At 37.9% G+C, this 18,320-nt stretch overlaps 1 pseudogene; it reads left to right on the forward strand.

Moving 5' to 3' along the window:
- Positions 1-1,137: 1,137 nt before the first annotated feature.
- Positions 1,138-2,111, forward strand: LOC119508290 (annotated as a pseudogene).
- Positions 2,112-18,320: the final 16,209 nt, after the last annotated feature.

An 18,320-nucleotide genomic window follows, 5' to 3' on the forward strand; every position in this document is an offset into this window, starting at 1 on the left:
AAGACCTCAACTGAGATTCAGAGTTTGAAACAACTAATTATAAATGTTCAAGCAAATCTTTTAAATCAAATCAATGAGGTGAGAGAGAATGTGACAAAAGAGATGAAGGATATAAAAAAGATACTGGGTGATCATAAGAATTCATAAGCTTGAAAAAACAAATAGCAGAATTTATGGGAATCAAAGGCACAATACAAGAGATGAAAAACAATGGAGACCTACAACAGCAGACTTGGAGAGGCAGAAGAAAGGATCAGTGAGCTGGAGGACAGGACACCTGAAATCCTGCACACAAAGGAACAGATAGGGAAAAGAAAGGAAAAATATGAGCAGGGTCTCAGGGAACTGAATGACAACAAGAAGTGCACAAATATACATGTTATAGGTATCGCAGAAGGAGAAGAGAATGGAAAAGTGGCAGAAGGAATAATAGAGGAAATAATCAATGAAAATTTCCAAACTCTTATGAAAGACATAAAATTACAGATCCAAGAAGCACAGCCTATCCCAAAGAGAACTGATCCAAATAAACCTACTCCAAGACACTTACTAATCAGATTTTCAAATGTCAAAGACAAAGAGAGAATTCTGAAAGCAGCAAGAGAAAAGCAATCCATCACATACAAGGGAAGCTCAATAAGACTAAGTGTGGATCTCTCAGCAGAAACTGTGGAGGAGAGAAGGCAGTGTTATCATATACTCAAGATACTGAAAGAGAAAAATTGCCATCCAAAAATCCTATATATAGCAAGACTTTCCTTCAAAACTGAGGGAGATTTTTAAATAGTTACAGATAAACAGACATGAGAGAGTTTGGGAACAGGAGACCTCCTCTACAGGAAATACTAAAGGGAGTGCTACAGACAGATAGGAAAAGACAGGAGAGAGCCTTGGAGAACAGTGTAGAAATGAAAATATCAGGAGATAGAAAAAGATTAGAGATTGGGCATTTGATATTAAAGCAGTATAGAATGTTCTAGAGGTTTGTATAGATCCAGAAATGTATAGCACAGAGTTCGATTAGTAGCAGGAGCAGAGAGCAGATCCCAGAGAACCCTGAGCAGCCCCACCACCAGTGCCGGCCTAGTTACCATCACACACAGGGAGGAGCCACAGCTGTCACAGCCGGCCCCAGTCACCATCACCGCAACCATGAGCAGCAAGGCTGAGACTCAGCAGCCGCCCACCAACCCCACCCTCAGCGCTGCCAACACCAAGCCCAGCACCACGGGCAGCGGCACAGGGAGCGGCGTCCCGGGCACCCTCACATCAGCAGCGCCTGCCTGCGGGGACAAGAAAGTCATCGCAATGAAGGTTTTGGGAACAGTAAAATGGTTCAATGTAAGAAACAGATATGGTTTCATCAACAGGAATGATACCAAGGAAGATGCATTTGTACATTAGACTACTATAAAGAAGAATAACCCCAGGAAGTACCTTTGCAGTGCAGGAGATGGAGAGACTGTGGAGTTTGATGTTGTTGAAGGAGAAAAGGGGGCAGAGGCAGCAAACGTCACAGGCCCTGGTGGAGTTCCAGTGCAAGGCAGTAAATATGCAGCAGACCGTAACCATTATAGACATTATCCACGTCGTAGGGGTCTTCCATGCAATTACCAGCAAAATTACCAAAATAGTGAGAGTGGGGGGAAAATGAGGGATCAGAGTGTGCTCCCAAAGGCCAGGCCCAACAACGCCAGCCCTACCGCAGGCAATGATTCCCACCTTACTACATGAGACCCTATAGGCGTCGACCACAGTATTCCAACCCTCCTGTGCAAGGAGAAGTGATGGAGGGTGCTGACAACCAGGGTGCAGGAGAACAAGGTAGACCAGTGAGGCAGAATATGTATTGGGGTTATAGACCACGATTCTGCAGGGGCCCTCCTCGCCAAAGACAGTCTAGATAGGAGGGCAATGAAGATGATAAGGAAAATCCAGGAGATGAGACCCAAGTTCAGCAGTCACCTCAATGTTGGTACCACTGTAACTTCAACTACCCATGCAGATGCCCAGAAAACCCTAAACCACAAGATGGCAAAGAGACAAAAGCAGCCGATCCACCAGCTGAGAATCTGTCCACTCTGGAGGCTGAGCAGGGCAGGGCTGAGTAAATGCCGGCTTACCATGTCTACCATCATCTGGTTTAGTCATCCAGCAAGAAGTGAATGTGAAATTCCAGCAATAAGAAATGAACAAAAGATTGGAGCTGAAGACCTTAAGTGCTTGCTTTTTACCCACTGACCAGGTAACTAGAACTATCTGCATTGTCTATGCAGCATGGGGTTTTTATTATTTTTACCTAAAGACATCTCTTTTTGTTAATGACAAATGTGTTTTTTAAAAAGCTTGGTTTTTCTCAGTACACCTCTACAGGTTTTTAAATTGTATCACATCTGGTCAAGTTGAGATTTTTAAGAACCTCATTTTTAATGTGTAATAAAAGTTTACAACTTGATTTTTTCAAAAAAGTCAACAAACTGCAAGCACCTGTTAATAAAGGTCTTAATTGTAAAAAAAAAGAAAAAGAAAGAAAGAAATGTATAGCACAATACTGTGTGATGGCAGTATAATATTCTAAGTACAGTGAAAAAAGATGAATGTGAACATGGTTGAAAGAAGAAGGTTAGGGGTATGTTTGACACCAGAAATAAAGATAGAAGATAAAGACTGGGACTGTATAACTTAGTGAAACCTAGAGTGGCCAATAATTGTGATTAAATATACAAATATAAGAATGTTTTTGCATGAGAGAGAAGAATGAATAAAATTGTGAGGTGTGCAACTAGGTGAATGTACCAATAGGACAGCAGGTTGAGTGAATAAGCCAGAAATGAAAAGACAAACATTATAATGCCCCACTAATACAGACTAATAATGTTCAAATTCTGAGAATTGAATCTGGGAGCATGGGTTATCAGGGGAAAGCTTATGTAAAGGTTCCTAGATTGTAGCTCTTACAACAGTCACATCTATTCATGAGTAATAACATTTATTTCTAAAGTTTGAGATTCTGAGCTGTTGTGCGTGACATGGTCAGTCCCTGGAGCTTTGAGTGACTGTGTGGTGCCTGGGACTCGGAGCTAGAGTTTGGCAGCTGTGAGTGTCAGCATTCTCCCATGATACAACTGTTAAAGAGGCTGAAAAGGAGATCAGACTTTGATTGGAAACATGAATGCAATGGACTTGGGTGAAATTGGGGTAGATCAGACTAAAGGGTAGAGGATGATATTAACTGTGTTTTAAAACTTTGGCTTCTATGTGGGACCAAAGGAAGAGATGTTTATCTGGTGCAAAATCTATACTTTCTGTAGTACACTATATAATTTAACATGTATGGTCAGTTTACTCAAATACCATAATTACATGGAACCTTGACTAGAAACTGAGACCTTGTTGGTCTGTACAGGTTAGCATGAAGCTCCGATACAACCAGAGTAATTTGGGCAGAGAATAAAAAGTATTTGCAAACCCCCCTTGAGGGACTTGGGGAAAAATGCAGAAATATTAAACCTCTGCAGCTGGGGAATTCCTGATATTTTCACAAGCATAGGGGACTACCAGCTTAGTAGGCTGAGACCTGATCTTGGGGTTTGCCCTTATGAAGCTTGTTACTGCAAAGGAGAGGCTAAGCCTACTCATAATTGTGCCTAAGAGTCACTCCCAGAGGGCCTCTTTTGTTGCTCAGATGTGGCCTCTTTCTCTCTATGCCAACTTGTCAGGTAAACTCACTGACCTCCCCCCTTCCAGGGATGTAGATCACTATGGCAACATGGGTTGTGACTCCCAGTGATGAGGCTGGACCCTGCATCATATGATTGAGAAAGACTTCTGGACCAAAAGGGGGAAGATAAATGAAACAAAATAAAATTTCAGTGGCTGAGAGATTTCAAATGTAGTCAAGAGGTCATTCTGGAGGTAACCCTTATGCAATATATAGATATCCCTATTTAGTTTTTAGTTTATCAGAAGAGTTAGAAGGAAACATCTGAAATTCTTGAACTGCAATCCAGTATCCTTGATTCTTGAAGGTGAGCAATATGGCTTATATGGTATGACCATGTGATTATGAATACCTATGTTTCACAGTCCCTTTACCCACTGTATGGACAAATGAGTAGAAAAATGGGGGAAAAAAGTAAATGACTAATATAGGGGAAGAGGGGTATGGGACATTTTGAGTGTTCTTTTTACTTTTATATTTACTCTTATTTTTATTTTTTTGGAGTAATGAAAATGTTCAAAAATTGATTGCAGTGATGAATGCACAGCTATATAATGATACTGTGAACAATTGTTTCACACTTTGGATGATTGCATGGTATGTGAATATATTTAAATTTAAAAAATGGGGAAAAAAAAGAGAAGGCCCAAATAAAATGTAAGCTCAAGGATGGCAAGAGTTGTCTGGCAATACATTTCTCAACTAATGATCTTAGTAAGTATTTCTGCTGGTTTGCACCAGTTATGTACCCCCAAAAAGCCTATGTCTTTTTTATCCATTCTAATGGGGGCTTAACTATTGTTGGGTGGGACTTCTTGATTATGTTGTTTCCATGGAGATATTACCCACCCAATTCAAGGTGGATCTTAATCCTTTACTCGAGTCTTTTACGAGAGCTCACAGAGAGAGAGAGAGAGAGAGAGAGAGAGAGAGAGAGAGAGATTAGAAAGAAAATGCCCTAGGAAAAGCTAAGAGATGAAATCCAGAGGTTGTCAAGAGAAACTAAGAAAGAAGTGCAGAGACATTTTGGAGACAGCCATGGAAGTTAGAAACTAAACCTGGGAGAGAAGGACCAGCAGACTCCAGCCATGTGCCTTCCCATGTGACAAAGGAACCCCAGATAATCAGAGAAGGTATTGCCCTGTTGATGCCATAACTGGAAAATTTTCAAGGACTTAGAACTGTAAAATTGTGAGCTAATAAACCCCCATTGCAAAAGCCAAAGATGAAAGTATGATACATCAATCTACTGCTTACAAGAGACACAACTTAGACCAGTGACAAAAAGAGATTGAAAGTGAAGGGATGGAAAAAACATTCCACACAAGCTGCAGCCAAAATAAAGCAGGGGTAGCTATCTAATATCAGACAAAATAGATTTTAAGTGCAAAGATGTCATAAGAGTCAAAGAAGGACACTAAATATTAATAAAAGGGACAATTCACCAAGAAGAAATAAGAATCATAAGTGTTTATGTACCCAGTCAAGGAGCTCCAAAACACATGAGAAAAACATTGGCAAAACTAAAGGGAGCATTAGCTGTTTCCACAATAATAATGTTAGACTTCAATACACCACTCTCTTCTATAGATAGAACCACTAGACAGAGAACCAATAAGGAAACTGAGAACTTAATATGATAAATGAATTAGACTTAACAGACACAAACAAATCATTGCATCCCAAGGTACCAAGACATACGTTCTTTTCTAACACTGCTGGAAAATTAAGATTGAAATTATTCAAAGCACATTCTCTGACCACAATGGAATGCAGCTGGAGATCAATAATCATTAAAGAAGTATAACTTTCAAAAATATGTGGAGGTTAAAAAACACACTCATAAACAATCAGTGGATCAAAGAAGAAATTGTAAGAGAAACTGGTAAATATCCAGAGACAAATGAAAATGAGGACACACCATATCAAAACATTAGCTAGAATGACAAAGTCAAAAAAGGAGAGAATACCCAAATAAACAAAATCAGAAATGAGAGGGGGGTCATTACTATGGATCCCAAAGAAATTTTAAAAATCATAAGATGACATTATAAATCAATGTATACCAATAAACTAGATAATGTAGAGGAAAGGGACAATATCCTGGAAACACATGAACAACTTATACTGACCTGACAAGAAATAGAAGACCTCAAGAAACAAATTTCAAGTAAAGAGATTCAAACAGTCATCACAAATCTTCCTAAAAATAAAAGCCCAGGGCCAGATGGCTTAAGAGGGGAATTTTACTAAACATTCCAAAAAGAACTGACACCATTCCTGCACAAAATCTTTCAAAAACTGAAGAAAAAGGAACACTACCTAACTCATTTTATTAAGTTACCATCACTCTAATTCCAAAACCAGATAAAGATACTACGAGAAAGGAAAACTACAGGCCAATCTCCCTAATGAATATAGATGCAAAAATTCTCAATAAAATACTGCAAATCAAATGCAAAGGCACACTGAAAGAATCATACACCACACGAAGTGGGGTTCATTCCTGGCATGCAGGGGTGCTTCAATGTAAGAAAATCAAACAATGTAATAACAACACATTAACAAATCAAAAGGGAAAAATAAAATGGTATCTTGATAGATAGCATTCAACAAAATTCAACATTCCTTTTTTAAAATAATTCAATTTTATAGAGATATATTCACATACCATGCAGTCATAAAAAGTGTACAATCAACTCTTCACAGTACCACCATATAGTTGTGAATCCATCACCAAAATTAATTTTTGAACATTTTCATTACCACACACAAAAAATAAGAATAAAAATTAAAGTGAAAAAGAACAATTAAAATAAAAAAGAACACTGAGTGCTTTTTTTTTTTTTCTTTTTTTGCCCCCATTTTTCTACTCATCCATCCATACCCTGGATAAAGGGGAGTGTGATCCACATGGCTTTCCCAATCATATCAGCATCACTTTTTGATAAAAACACTTCAAAAGGCAGGAAATGAAGGATCCTTCCCCAATATGATAAGGGGCATATATGAAAAACCCATAGCTAGCATAGTACTCAATAGTGAGAGACTGAAAGCCTTCCCCCTAAGATCGGGAATGAGACAAAGATGCCTATGGTCACCGCTATTATTCAACATTGTGCTAGAAGTTCTAGCCAGAGCAATTCACTAAGACAAAGACATAAAAGGCATCCAAATTGGAAAGGAAGAGGTAAAAACTGTCATTATTTGTAGATGATATGATCTTATATTTGGAAAATCCTTAGAAATTGACAACAAAGCTACTTGAGCTCATAAAGAAATTCAGCAAAGTGGCAGGACACAAGATTAACACAGAAAAGTCAGTGATGTTCCTATACACTAGTAACGACTTAACTGAAAAGGAAATCAAGAAAAACATTCCATTAACAATAGCACCTAATAGAACCAAGTATGTAGGAATAAACTAAACCAAAGATGTAAAAGACCTTACACAGAAAATTACAAAATTTTACTAAAAGAAATTAAAAAGGACCTCAATAGGTGGAAGGATATTCCATGGTCATGAATAGGAAGGCTAAACATCATTAAGATGTCAATTATACTCCAATTCATCTACAGATTCAAAACAATTCCAATAAAAATTCCAACTTACTTTGCAGACTTGGAAAAGCTAGTTACCAAATTTATTTGGAAGGGAAAGGAGACTTGAATTGCAAAAAAAAAAGAGGAACAAAGTGGGGGGACTTACAGTTTCTAACTTTAAAGTCTACTATAAAGGCCACAGTAGTTAAAACAGCATGGTATCAGCACAAAAATAGACATATTGATCAATGGAATAGAATTGAAACTTTGGAAATAGATGCCAAGATCAATCCTCAACTGACTCTTGACAAGGCCCCCAAATCCAATGAACTGGGACAGAAGAGTCTCTTCAACAAATGGGGCTGGGAAACCTGGATATCCATATCTGAAAGAATGAAAGAAGAACCTTACCTCACACCCTATATAAGAATTTACTCAAAGCGGATCAAAGACCTCAATATAAGGGCCAGTACCATAAAACTCCTGAAAGATAATGTAGGGAAACAACTTCAAGACCTAGTAATAGGAGGGAGCTTCTTAGAATTTACACCTAAAGCACAAGAAACAAAAGAAAAAATAGATAAATGAGAACTTCTCAAAATCAAAAGTTCTGTGTCTCAAAGGAATTTGTCAAAAATGTAAAGAGGCAGCAAATTCAATGGGAGAAAATATCTGGAAACTATATATCTTATAAGAAACTGAAATCCAGCATATATAAAGAAATCATACAGCTCAATGACAATAGTACAAACAGCCCAAATATAAAATGGGAAAAGATATAAAAAGACATTTTTCCATAGAGGAAAAAATGTTCATCTTCACAAGCCATTAGGGAAATGGAAATCAAAAGAATGATTAGATATCATCTCACACCAATAAGAATGGCTGCCATTAAACAAACAGAAAACTACAAATGCTGAGAAGATGTGGAGAAATTGGATCTCTTATTCATTGTTGGTGTAAAGGTATAATGGTGCAACTTCTGTGGAAGACAATTTGATGGTTCCTTAGAAAACTACTGACTTACCATATGATCCAACAATTCCACTACTCGGCATATACCCAAAAGCTCTGATGCAGAGAATTAACAGATATTTGCACATTGATGTTCACAGCAGCATTACTCACAATTGCCAAACCATGGAAACAACCCAAGTGTCCTTCAACAGGTGACTGGATAAACAAAATGTGGTATATACATACGATGGAATACTATGTTACAGTAAGAAGGAATGAGGTCCTGAAACATGTGACAACATGAATGAACCTTGAGGACATAATGCTGAGTGAAGTAAGTCAGACACAAAAGGAGAGCTACTGTATGTTATGACTAATATGAACACCCTGAATAATGTAAAATGAGTGTCTTAAAAAGCAGAATATAGGGGACCTAGATATAGACAGAAGCTAGAGAAGGGGGAAAGATTACCTAATATGTACAGACCTGTTAACAGGGTTAAACTTAAAGGTATGGGAATGGACAGGGGTTATGATTGTTCATTAATGGGATTATAAGTATCAGTGCTATATTGAAGGCAAACATGATTGACATGGGTTTTTAAAGGCATGTATCCCACAGATTAGGACTACAAATATAAATAAGTGCTTATAGGATCTACTTCTAAAGTATAAATATAGTATATTTATTAGGAATACCTTACTAGTACCACACAAATACCAGGTATAAATAATTAGGGGGTGATAAGAGCTTTGGGGTATTTTGGGTTATGATACTTGTTTAGAATTGAGAGTGATATTGTACAACTAAGTGAAAATGGTGTGAGACATTGTTTATCTTGGACATAATATATGCTATGTGAAATTAGGAACCACCTATTTAATAAGTAAGGCCCTTGATCTTGAGTTTTCTCTTGAGAAACTTATGGTTGTAAAGGAGAGGCTAAGCTTACTTATAATTATGCCTAAAATTCACTTCCAGAGAATCTCTTTTGTTGCTCAGATGTGGGATTCTCCAGAGGAAACACTGGGCTAGCATCCCCAAAGTGTCAGCAAAAGTCTGCTTTAAATGACTAGCTCCAAAATGTCTCTCCGAACTGCTCTCCAAAATGTCACTCTCAGTTGCTCTGAGGCCGTTTTGTTTGTGGGATCTTTTATAGACTCCAGTGATTAAATCAAGACCCACCCTGAATGGGCGGGGTCCACATCTCCATGGAAATAATTCAATCAAACGTTTTACCCACAGTTGATTGAGTCACATCAGCATGGAAACAATCAAAGGATTTCAACCTAATCAACACTAATACGTCTGCCCCAAGATTGCATTTAAGAATATAGCTTTTGGTGGGACAATATGTCTAAACTAGCACAGACTGTATCCTCAATATACAACTCTTAAATGTCTATAAGAGGCAGAATACAATTGCTCAAGGAAAAGGTATATTTCCTGATAATGGACATGCAAAATATAGAGAGGTAAAGTGGGACAAAAAACAACATAAACAGAGACAAAAGGGATATGGGAGCAGAGAACATGTATACTATTGAAGGTAAATTGGTATATTTCAAATTAGTAGGTAATAGATGTAAGTTGTGTAACATAAACCCCAAGTAACAACAAAGAAAGTATTTTAAAAGTATATGGGGAGGAAAAACTAAGATGGCAGCTAGGTGAGACAGGGCAAAAAAACACCTCTGTGAAAAACACTAGATAAAAACCAGAAAGTGACCAAGAATACCAGTTACACCAATGAGCCAGCTAGACAAGTTCTGCTAGTTCCACAGGGGCTGTATACCTGGTGAAACTGGGAGTCTGCATTCTGAAACGAGTGAGTAAGCTGGCTGAAAGACCCACAGCCACACAGAGGTCTGGGAAGCCGGGGTTTGGCGTTTGGAGACCGACAGGCTCTTTAAAAAAAAAAAAAAGGGAAAAACCCAGGAGTGGCTGCAGCTGTGATAGTGGGAACCATGCAGTAAAACACAGCAAGAGGGGGCTTGGCTGGCCTCTTGGTGTCTGGCCTGGAGGATAGCCCGCTGCAGATACCCTCGGGGCTGGGGGAGTGGAGCGGAGAGCTGGAAGCAGAAAGAAACCCCGCGACTTGCAGCTGGCTCCCTGGAGGGCTGGATAAACTCCTGCCCAGGGCTGTGCCCACAGCCCAGAGACCCATCAGTTGTCCCAGAGCTGGGAAGGAGGAACTGTGCGAGGAGGGGGTGTGGAGACACCCCGTTCGGCCATCTTTTCATCAGGCTGAAAGCACCCCAGCACGGCCTGGTGGCCCGGGGCTTCCCTTGAGGGACAGCGTGCACTGGTGACGTAGCACGGCATTCCTTCGGCAGAGGTCCTCGAGGATCACAGCTGGGTGGGGGGACCCGCTCAGAGAACCCAGGGACACTATGCTAAGTCTGGTGGTTTGTGGGAACAGAGAGAGAGAGAGGGTCTGGGGCTGAAATGAAATGAAGGCTTAGACTCTTTCAGCGGCCTTGAATCTCCAGGGACCTGGGGGATTTGAATATTAAAGCTGTCCTTCCTCCCTGGCCACCCATACACACGCCCCATATTCAGGGCAGACGGCTCCAGCAATACACCCAAATTGAGTTCTCCAACTGAACCCCACAAGAATCATTTCCCCACACCCCACGAGGACAAGGTGGAGAACTGACTTGAGGGGTATAGATGACTCACAGACACCATCTGCTGGTTAGTTAGAGAGAGTGTACGTCACCAGACTGTGTTTCTGAAAAATCAGATATTTTTTTTTTTACAACTTGAAAGAACCCTATCAAGCAAAACAAATGCCAAGAGGCCAAAAACAACAGAAAATCTTAATGCACATGATAAAACCAGATGATATGGAGAATCCAACTCCAAACACATAATCAAGATATTAGAAGAGACACAATACCTCACACAATTAATCAAAGAACTACAATCAAGGAATGAAAACATGGCAAAGGATTTAAAGGACATCAAGAAGACCATGGCCCAGGATATAAGCGACATAAAGAAGACCCTAGAAGAGCATAAAGAAGAAATTGCAAGAGTAAATAAAAAAATAGAAGATCTTATGGAAATAAAAGAAACTGTTGGCCAAATTAAAAAGACTCTGGATATTCACAATACAAGACTAGAGGAAGCTGAACAACGTCTGAGTGTCCGAGAAGTCCACAGAACACAAAATGAAAGAACAAAAGAAAGAATGGAGAAAAAAATTGAAAAAATCAAAATGGATCTCAGGGATAAGACAGATAAAATAAAATGTCCAAACTTAAGACCCATTGGTGTCCCAGAAGGGGAAGAGAAGGGTAAAGGTCTAGAAAGAGTATTCAAAGAAATTGTTGGGGAAAATTTCCCAAACCTTCTACACAATATAAATACACAAAGCATAAATGCCCAGTGAACTCCAAATAGAATAAATCCAAATAAACCCACTCTGAGACATATTCTGATCAGACTCTCAAATACTGAAGAGAAGGAGCAAGTTCTGAAAGCAGCAAGAGAAAAGCAATTCACCACATACAAAGGAAACAACATAAGACTAAGTTGTGACTACTCAGCGGCCACCATGGAGGCGAGAAGGCAGTGGCATGACATATTTAAAATTCTCAGAGAGAAAAATTTCCAACCAAGAATACTTTATCCAGCAAAACTCTCCTTCAAATTTGAGGGAGAGCTTAAATTTTTCACAGACAAACAAATGCTGAGAGACTTTGCCAATAAAAGACCTTCCCTACTTCAGATACTAAAGGGAGCCCTACCAACAGAGAAACAAAGAAAGGAGAAAGAGATATAGAGAATTTTAACTGACATATAGAGTACCTTACATCCCAAATCACCAGGACACTCATTTTTCTCTAGTGATCATGGATCTTTCTCCAGAAGGGACCATAAGCTGGGACATAAAATAAGCCTCAAGAAATTAAAAAAAAAAATTGAATATACTCAAAGCACATTCTCCAACCACAATGGAATACAAATAGAAGTCAATAATTTTTGAACTGTAACTCCACTATTTATTTCCTACATGATATAAAATACATAAACTCTAAGGACAAATCAGTGGTTTTGAACTCAATGTAAAATATGTAATTTTAGACAACTATATAAAAGTGGGGGAATGAAGGAGTATAGGAACATAGTTTATGTGTCCTATTGAAGTGAAGGTGGTATCAAAGAAAAACAAGATTGATATGGATTTTTTTTTTTTTTTTTTTTGGCTGGGAAATGTAGTCTTTATTCTGTTTCTAAACAAAAAGAGAATTTGAACAATCTCGGCCATAACCAGCAACCATTCCAAATTCTTTACCTTCCTCAACTCCCCCAAAGTCACCTTTTGTTCTCCTGTTTTCCCTGTATTTCTTCTTCTCAAAATCGAATTTTTTCTCCCACCTTAGCATTCATATACATTTTATGTTCCACTTCCCTTTCCAGCTTTATTTTCCATTATACTCTTTCATGTACATAATGAATGTTCCTGTTACCTTCCTACCATTTTGCATTTGCTGAAGCTGAACTCTCAAAGCCAAGCTCAAATGTAAGTTACTTCAAAAGGTCTCTTAGAAACCTCAGGTTGAAACTGCTCTATTTAGTGGTTCTTCTCTCATATCCCTCTATCTCAGGCTGTCTTATACTAGACTTCTTTATACATACTTCCATACTCACCAGAATGTGAGTCAAAGGACACCAAATAAAAAAAACATATCTGGTTTCATACCTCCTTCTAGCATAGTACTTTGCAAATTTTAAGTATTTGATTGATTAACATATTATATAGAATTGAAAAATTTCCCTTAAATATCCATCCAGGATTGTTCCTATAAAGGATTGAATGTTTTATAATACATGTTAAAAACTGCAATAGATTTGTTTCTGAAATTTTACATGAGTAGAGTTTTATAATTGAATTGTAAAATATATTTGGTAACACATAATGTAATTCTATTACAAATTCTTCTATAAACCCTGCCACCTCAATTTAGAGTGGGTACCTTTGTACTTGCCTCAATAACAATCATTTTTCAAACACAGATGTATAATAAAGTCAGATATGTTGAGGTATAAATTTACATACAGTAAAATTCACCTTTGTTTAGGCATACCGGTCTATACTAGTTAACTCTAATGAACTTTCTGAGATTACTTCAAATATAGCTATCATTTACTTTCCACATCTCTCTGAAGACTTACAATAATTTTAATGATCTCTGAATATGATCTAGGGACAAAGAGCAGAAACCTTTTAACTGAAGCGAACTATTTGAAAATCTTTAGTACCAAAGGAACTGTGAAGGCTATGCTTTCCATAAGAGAAATAGAAGCTATAATGTTTTTTAAAGCTCAGTTTTTTAATTATTTGAAAGCTTTTTGCTTTTCCAGAAAACTATAGCAGGAAAAAAAAACACATCCACCCAAGAGCAATTTTTCATAAATTTACTATGCTGATTCATGTGGTATGACATTTTCAAAGACTGAAAAACCAAAAGGAAATATAAAATGACATATACTAATTACAATTGCCATGAAATCATATAAACATGGCAAAATATACGATTATAACCTTAGTACTGGCAGTGTACAAACATCAAAAGACTTGGATCTTAACAACAAAATGGTTTTGGTTTTTTTTTTAATATTCATTTTATTGAGATATATTCACATACCACACAGTCATATAAAACAAATCATACATTTGATTGTTCATAGTACTGTTACATAGTTGTACATTCATCACCAAAATCAATCCCCAACAACCTCATTACCACACGCACAAAAATAACCAGAATAATAATTAAAGTGAAAAAGTGTGCTTCAGGTTTTAAAGCAGGGAAGGATAGTGAGGCATTTGCCTTGGGCCCCAAATTTAAGGGGCACCAAAAAACTCAGGAAATAGTATTTGAATGCAAGGTTTTAAAAAATCAAAAGTAATGCAAAAAGTCCATGGTGAACAAAATATCAAAATTTCAAATACAGATAACATTGGTAATGGTGCCATGCCAAGCCATTTAAGAGCATGATGCAAAGGTAGAATATCAACAATACTAATTTTTTTTTTAGAGATAACAGTAAAAATAATGTTTATTGTTTATTTTCTGATTACAACACAAATATATGCTCCTTGAATAAAATTTGGAAAACATATAAAAGTTTCAATGAGAAAAAGTAAAAATTCCATATAACCCCACTTTTTAAAGTAACCAAATTTCTTATTATATTTCACTGAGATTTTTTTTTATCTTCATTTTATTGAGATATATTCACATACCACGCAGTCATACAAAACAAATCGTACTTTCAATTGTTTACAGTACCATTACATAGTTGTACATTCTTCACCTAAATCAATCCTTGACACCTTCATTAGCACACACACAAAAATAACAAGAATAATAATTAAAGTGAAAAAGAACAATTGAAGTAAAAAAGAACACTGGGTACCTTTGTCTGTTTCCTTCCCCTATTTTTCTACTCATCCATCCATAAACTAGACAAAGTGGAGTGTGGTCCTTATGGCTTTCCCAATCCCATTGTCACCCCTCATAAGCTACATTTTTATACAACTGTCTTCGAGATTCATGGGTTCTGGGTTGTAGTTTGATAGTTTCAGGTATCCACCACCAGCTACCCCAATTCTTTGGAACCTAAAAAGAGTTGTCTAAAGTGTGCGTAAGAGTGCCCACCAGAGTGACCTCTCGGCTCCTTTTGGAATCTCTCTGCCACTGAAGCTTATTTCATTTCCTTTCACATCCCCCTTTTGGTCAAGAAGATGTTCTCCGTCCCACGATGCAGGGTCTACATTCCTCCCCGGGAGTCATATTCCACATTGCCAGGGAGATTCACTCCCCTGGGTGTCTGATCCCACATAGGGGGGAGGGCAGTGATTTCACCTTTCAAGTTGGCTTAGCCAGAGAGAGAGGGCCACATCTGAGCAACAAAGAGGCATTCGGGAGGAGGCTCTTAGGCACAACCATAGGGAGGCCTAGCCTCTCCTCTGCAGCAACGGTCTTCCAAAGGGTAAAACTTATGGTAGAGGGTCCAACCCATCAAACCACCAGTCCCCTATGTCTGTGGTCATGTTAGCAACCATGGAGCTGCGGTAGGCGAATACCCCTGCATTCTCCACAGGCTCCTCAAGGGGGCACTACATCTTTTTTATTTTCTTGTTTATTTTTTTTTAACTTTCCCTTCTTTTTTAAATCAACTGTATGAAAAAAAAGTTAAAAAGAAAACAAACATACAATAAACACATTTCAAAGAGACCATAACAAGGGAGTAAGAAAAAGACAACTAACCTAAGATAACTGCTTAACTTCCAACATGTTCCTACTTTACCCCAAGAAAGTTACCTAATATAGCAACATTTCTGTGAACTTGCTCCTACTATATCCATCAGAAATTAACAGACCATAGTCATTCCTGGGCATCCCCAGAACGTTAAATAGCTTATCTGTTCTTCTTGGATTATTGTTCCCCCTTCCTTAATTGCTCTCTATTGCTAGTTCCCCTACATTCTACATTATAAGCCATTTGTTTTACATTTTTCAAAGTTCACATTAGTGGTAGCATATAATATTTCTCTTTTTGTGCCTGGCTTATTTCGCTCAGCATTATGTCTTCAAGGTTCATCCATATTGTCATATGTTTCACGAGATCGTTCCTTCTTACTGCCGCGTAGTATTCCATCGTGTGTATATACCACATTTTATTTATCCACTCATCTGTTGAAGGACATTTGGGTTCTTTCCATCTCTTGGCAATTGTGAATAATGCTGCTATGAACATTGGCATGCAGATATCTGTTCGTGTCACTGCTTTCCGATCTTCCGGGTATATACCGAGAAGTGCAATCGCTGGATCGAATGGTAGCTCTATATCTAGTTTTCTAAGGAACTGCCAGACTGACTTCCAGAGTGGCTGAACCATTATACAGTCCCACCAACAATGAATAAGAGTTCCAATTTCTCCACATCCCCTCCAGCATTTGTAGTTTCCTGTTTGTTTAAAGGCAGCCATTCTAACCGGTGTTAGATGGTATCTCATTGTGGTCTTAATTTGCATCTCTCTAATAGCTAGTGAAGCTGAACATTTTTCATGTGTTTCTTGGCCATTTGTATTTCCTCTTCAGAGAACTGTCTTTTCATATCTTTTGCCCATTTTATAATTGGGCTGTCTGTACTATTGTCATTGAGTTGTAGGATTTCTTTGTATATGCAAGATATCAGTCTTTTGTCAGATACATGGTTTCCAAAAATTTTTTCCCATTGAGTTGGCTGCCTCTTTACCTTTTTGAGAAATTCCTTTGAGGTGCAGAAACTTCTAAGCTTGAGGAGTTCCCATTTATCTATTTTCTCTTTTGTTGCTTGTGCTTTGGGTGTAAAGTCTAGGAAGTGGCCGCCTAATACAAGGTCTTGAAGATGTTTTCCTACATTATCTTCTAGGAGTTTTATGGTACTTTCTTTTATATTGAGATCTTTGGTCCATTTTGAGTTAATTTTTGTGTAGGGGGTGAGGTAGGGGTCCTCTTTCATTCTTTTGGATATGGATATCCAACTCTCCCAGCCCCATTTGTTGAAAAGACCATTATGACTCAGTTCAGTGACTTTGGGGGCCTTATCAAAGATCAGTCGGCCATAGATCTGAGGGTCTATCTCCGAATTCTCAATTCGATTCCATTGATCTATATGTCTATCTTTGTGCCAGTACCATGCTGTTCTGGCAACTGTGGCTTTATAATAAGCTTCAAAGCCAGGGAGTGTAAGTCCTCCCACTTCGTTTTTCTTTTTTAGAGTGTCTTTAGCAATTCGAGGCATCTTCCCTTTCCAAATAAATTTGAAAACTAGCTTTTCCAAGTCTGCAAAGTAGGTTGTTGGAATTTTGATTGGGATTGCATTGAATCTGTAGATGAGTTTGGGTAGAATTGACATCTTAATGACATTTAGTCTTCCTATCCATGAACATGGAATATTTTTCCATCTTTTAAGGTCCCCTTCTATTTCTTTTAGTAGAGTTATGTAGTTTTCTTTGTATAGGTCTTTTACATCTTTGGTTAAGTTTATTCCTAGGTACTTGATTTTTTTAGTTGCTATTGAAAATGGTATCTTTTTCTTGAGTGTCTCTTCAGTTTGTTCATTTCTAGCATATAGAAACATTACTGACTTATGTGCATTAACCTTGTATCCCGCTACTTTGCTAAATTTGTTTATTAGCTCTAGTAGCTGTATCATCGATTTCTCAGGGTTTTCTAGATATAAGATCATATCATCTGCAAACAATGACAGTTTTACTTCTTCTTTTCCAATTTGGATGCCTTTTATTTCTTTGTCTTGCCGGATTGCCCTGGCTAGCACTTCCAGCACAATGTTGAATAACAGTGGTGAGAGCGGGCATCCTTGTCTTGTTCCTGATCTTAGAGGGAAGGCTTTCCGTCTCTCTCCATTGAGTACTATGCTGGCTGTGGGTTTTTCATATATGCTCTTTATCACGCTGAGGAAGTTTCCTTCAATTCCTACTTTTGAAGTGTTTTTATCAAAAAGGGATGTTGGATTTTGTCAAATGCTTTTTCAGCATCTATTGAGATGATCAATTGATTTTTCCCTTTTGACTTGTTAATGTGTTGTAATACATTGATTGATTTTCTTATGTTGAACCATCCTTGCATGCCTGGAATAAACCCCACTTAGTCATGGTGTATGATTTTTTTAATGTGTCTTTGGATTCGATTTGCAAGTATTTTGTTGAGGATTTTTGCATCTATATTCATTAGGGAGATTGGCCGGTAGTTTTCCTTTTTTGTAGCATCTTTGCCTGGTTTTGGTATTAGATTGATGTTAGCTTCATAAAATGAGTTAGGTAGTGTTCCATTTTCTTCAATGTTTTGAAAGAGTTTGAGTAAGATTGGTGTCAGTTCTTTCTGGAAAGTTTGGTAGAATTCCCCTGTGAAGCCATCTGGCCCTGGGCATTTATTTGTGGGAAGATTTTTGATGACTGATTGGATCTCTTTGCTTGTGATGGGTTGGTTGAGGTCTTCTATTTCTTCTCTGGTCAGTCTAGGTTGTTCATATGTTTCCAGGAAATTGTCCATTTCCTCTACATTATCCAGTTTGT

Source organism: Choloepus didactylus, chromosome 13 (assembly GCF_015220235.1).
Source record: "Choloepus didactylus isolate mChoDid1 chromosome 13, mChoDid1.pri, whole genome shotgun sequence".
NCBI classification, from domain to species: Eukaryota; Metazoa; Chordata; class Mammalia; order Pilosa; family Megalonychidae; genus Choloepus; species Choloepus didactylus.